Genomic DNA, 4,961 nt, shown 5'->3' with positions numbered 1-4,961 from the left:
TGGTGAGGAGCTAGCCCGTCGTTAACCCGATCCCTATTTGGTGGCGGTCGCGTGGGGCGGTGACAGTGCCGAGGCTTCCGGACACCGCGGAGTTGGTACGTCACCGTGTTAGCGAGGAGGACGAGCACGTCCATCGCTACATGGTTGCGTTGGAGGGTAGGTTCGACAATACCTGGCAGGTTCTTCAGGGATCTCACTGGAGCTATGATCCTGTGATGGTTCCTTCTCTTTGGGTGTCCACCACCTGCGCCGATACCCGTTGGGCGCTACGGTTCTAGCTGTATTAGCGATGCTATATGTATGATAGTATTCGAGGAGTATTAGTGATAATATTCGACGATGTACGGACACAAGAGATGATGTAGTTTTGCTTATAATTGAATGCATGCTAATTTGAATACTACTTTATTTTATGATTTGGTTTTGCTTATTGAATGCTCAAATTGGAAAAGTACTCCTACTTTGAATGCTAAAATTGGAGAGCACTATGCAAGGTGTATGCATTTGATTACTTGATAGCTTATAGGGTTTTTGTTTTTACAGAAATCTAGGAGCCCCCTCCATCATCCGCGCTGTCGGCCCCATCACCGACCCCCCTCCGACCTCAAGGTGAGACCAGCCAAATATCCATGTCAATATGAGTCCTTGGGTTGACTTTAAGTCTGCCGAGTCTCCACCATATATGATAGGACGAAGAATCCCGACTGTTGTCGTGGGGGTAGCTTCTCCTTCGTTCCCGTGTGCTAGACAATTTGGTGTAATGCATTCGGGAACGAAAGGAGGAGCTACCATCACTGATGGTCGCAAATGTCAGAGAGGAATCAGTGAGGGAGAGTCTCCAACCATATATATATGAGAGGACAAAGAATCCTGACTATTGTCGCGGGCGTAGCTTCTCATTCATTCCCGTGTGCTAGACAATTTGGTCTAATGCACTCGGGAATGAAAGGATGAGCTACCATCACCGACGGTCGAATATGTACACCACGTGAGCTGAGAGTTTTCAAGAAAAGGCTCAACAGACCGATAGTCAACCTGTGATGAATAATAATGATCTAATTTAGGTTTTTTAGTACATATATTTAATTGTACAAGTTTAATATTTGAATTATGAACATAGGAAATGTCGTACTCGGACGACGAAAACCGCCCGGGGGAGTGCCACTGGTGCCACGACGACCGAGGTATGTGCGACAGGTTCCTTGAGTTGGACGAAGATCGGCGCTTCAGCATTAAGCTCGAGAAGCAACGATGACAAGAGTTTTTTTTCTTAATTAAGCACGACTTCAACTATTTCAACATGTACTTTTCATCTTTTCCAATTCGACTAGCTTATCCCATGCTATGCAAGATGCTATGTCTTGGAGAGGATGGGTTTTTAAGACCATGAAAGTATGGAAACAAAGAAAATTCACCTAAGGACCCATCATGGTGTGGATTTTGAAGTAAAGCTGTACAATTCTGAGAGTGTAAACCATTTTGGTTGCAAAAATTGGGAAGCACTTTGCAAGATGTATGGTTTCGATGATTGTATGCTTGTCACCATGGATCTTGGTGATCCTAAAATCGAGCAAGACAATATGGACATTTGGGTCCTTGGTGACACGATTCCAATTCTTCCCCTATGTGAGCTTCTCAGACATAGTTATTAAGTAATTTATATTGTTTATTTCAAAATAGTTGACAGCTTATTTCCATTGACAGCTTATTTTGATTCTTCAAAGAATGTGCGGAATATGGTAGACAAAACCCACTACACCGATGGCTGTGAATTAACTTATCAGGAGAAAAATCATCTGATCGCATTTTGTACTGATCTTGAGAATTACAATATCTACAATCGAACTCCTCAACATTATGGTCAATACGTGCCACTAGTGCACGTGTTGAAGTATGGTAACTACCATGGAGATACCCTGGTAAGATTTTTTACTATTACGACATCCGTGCATCTTTTGCATACTTCTAAAACTAGTATATCATTGCTAACTACGAAGTTATTACAATGTTTTTCAACAGATAATCTCGAATGATTGCGTTCCTCATCTGATGTATCAGCATGGTCGCCTTGATGTTTTGAACATACAACCAGGTCATCCTACGAATCTCAGCTGTCCATACCGGATTTCTAAAAGAAGTGGAGACATGACAATCAAAGAATGGAAAAAATGTATGGACAGTCGTAAGGAGGTTCTTGGAAGCAAAAGGAAGCGAAGCGCAAGAATTGGAGACAGGATGATCTCCATTCTCTATAATGGAGAGTTAGGGTCTATATTGCTTTATGCTATTTTACCTTAAAGAGGGTATTTAGGTCCTACCTAATACTGATGATCATGTGCTAAGAACAATTAAGTAGGGTTGGTTCGATGACTATGAGGATGATGATCGTATGACTTGTTATTAATAACGAGTAGAAGTTGTATGATGCTGATTAGTAGGACTTGTTATTATATATGATATGCATGATGCGAGCATGAAGAGTTATTATATATCTGCGGGTGAAATGAACATGGATTGGGTTGAAGTGAAGGCAACATGCATGTGGTGCATGTCGAAAGTAGTACAATCCAAACTTGATCAAGTTAGGATTAGTATTACTTTTGACATGCACCACATGTTGCCTTCAGTTCAATCTAAGCCATGTTTAGGCATAGCACTAGCGTTGGTAAACCAAGCACGGAGATATAAGAGAGGACACTTCTCTCTATTAGCTAGCTAATAACAACCTAAATTAACCCCCAAAACCCCTAAACCAGCCCCTTTAAAAAACAAAAACCTCAGCTCCAGCCAGCTGCTGACGCGTGGATGCCTTTTGGTCCTGGTTGGTGTCACCAACCGGGACCAAAGGCCCCCCTGCCTGGGCTGGCCGCAACGGCCACGTGGAGGCCCATCTGTCCCGGTTCGTGTAAGAACCAGGACTAAAGGACAAGGGCATTAGTAACGACCTTTTAGTCCTGGTTTCTAAACCGGGATAGAAGGACCTTACGAACCAGGACAAATGGCCCTTTTTCTACTAGTGATAGAGTGGATGAGCATCACAAAGTACAACTATTTTGCAAAAATATTGAGACAAAAACTTAACTTTAATCTTCTGCGGAAAGCATTTTGGAGCTACCGATTTGACAAACTCGGTGACACCGAAGCATAAAAAAAGTCTAAACACACAACTTGGTCGGACCAAAATATAGTTCGGTTACTCCCAGATGCTAGGCTTTCACAGAGAAAGTGATTTTGGTCGCATCGATTAGTACACTTCGGTCAGACCGAGTTGTACTTGTGCAATGGCCTGGGCCAAATCGGTGTGATCGAGATCCTCAGATCGGTCGGTCCAAGATGAGTCCGGCGAAAACCTAACCATAAGGTTTTGCATCAAATCTATTCTAATGGACTCTTTTGGTGGATAGATTGATCTCATACGTGGGAGGAACAATGGCAAAGATCTTTGTGCAAGAATCGGAATAATAGAACGCACAAAGAGGTCAAGTCCATACCCTAATTTGGTAACAAACTTGCTACGACGACAACGGCAGTGAGAATCCCGTTGACGGCGGTAGAGACCAGCGGCAGGAGGCACTAACGACGATGGCGATGATCCGGAGACCAAGGGGGCAACACAGCTGGGAGGCACGGTCGAGTGTTTGGAGGAATTTCCAGATTTTCAACCAGTAGTATATATACCCAGTCACTGTCGGTGTGACTTAGTGGAATAACTCGATGGCACCAAGATGCAAAACTGCTAGCGGTTGTTGCAACTCGGTGTGACCGAATTGTTCAAATCGGTTACACCGAGATGAAAACCTAGATCAACTTAACCAATTCAGTGAGACCGAGTAGGAGTGAGTTGGTCTGACTGAGGTGCATTAAGAGGTTTTGGAAGTTAAGCCCTTGACGAATCGGTGGCTCCGAGTGCTCCTCACCCAGAGGGTTCGAATTCTACTTGTTCAAACTTTGTGATGTAGAAAATCATAGATAACTATAGGGAGTACTTAGGCATTCTTGTCCATCCATTTGGCAAAAAGAAAAACCAAACAATCAAAGCAACAAATGGATGTCCTCGAATGGAGAAAATTATGCAACCAACATGCTCACACAATAAGATGGCAAATAAAACATGTGGCAAAGGATGCATAAACACTCTAGCATCTATCAAGCATTTGGCGATGACTAGGTCATCTATATATGAGTATATTGACTTAGGAGTCAAATGAGAAAATTTGATCGTGGGTCATACTCATCGTTTAAGCACAAGTGGGGTTACCACTTTTACATAAAGCATTGTTGTATTCACACCATTAGACTTGCTTTAGCTCAATTCTTAGAGCAAAGCTCCCCCTAGACGTGATATCCCCCCTTAGAGGGATGAACTATCCTTGGGTTTTGTCGATGATGACTTCATGTAGGTGTTGAAGATGTGGATGCTCAATGTTTATGGAGATCATTTGGAGCAATCCATTGGAGTTAGTTGCAGTTTCAATACCTACATGGGTTACACTACAAAAAAAAGACACATCCATGACATTTTGGGACGAACGAATTTTTTTCCTGTCATACATATGACACTTGTATGACAATAATTGTGACAAAACTCGGTATCATCATAGATGTGGTGGGCTCCTACTTCTATGACAAAAAATCATGACAGAAAATGGGCTTTTCGTCCTGGGCGGGCCGGATTCGCAGCTGCATGACATTCTTTGGGCTGTCCATGACAGAAAAAACCGTGGTAGAAGCGAGGGGGAGGAAAATATTGGGGAGTTGCCGGTTACGGTGGGAGGTCGAGGGCCGAGCAATGCGCGTTTCTCTCATACACATGCGAGGTGTTGGCTCTAACTGAACCTGAGCGAGGCGTTGGGCTCTAACTGAACACGAGCGATTGCACTGCAGGCTACGCGTTACTGAACTCGAGCGATCGATCGATGGCTGTTAACTGAACCCGATGGAGCGATTCCTTCGCTACTACT

Source organism: Triticum aestivum, chromosome 4B (genome assembly GCF_018294505.1).
Source record: "Triticum aestivum cultivar Chinese Spring chromosome 4B, IWGSC CS RefSeq v2.1, whole genome shotgun sequence".
NCBI classification, from domain to species: Eukaryota; Viridiplantae; Streptophyta; class Magnoliopsida; order Poales; family Poaceae; genus Triticum; species Triticum aestivum.
The sequence above is the reverse complement of the archived record's forward strand: the minus strand, read 5'-3'. Positions refer to the sequence as shown.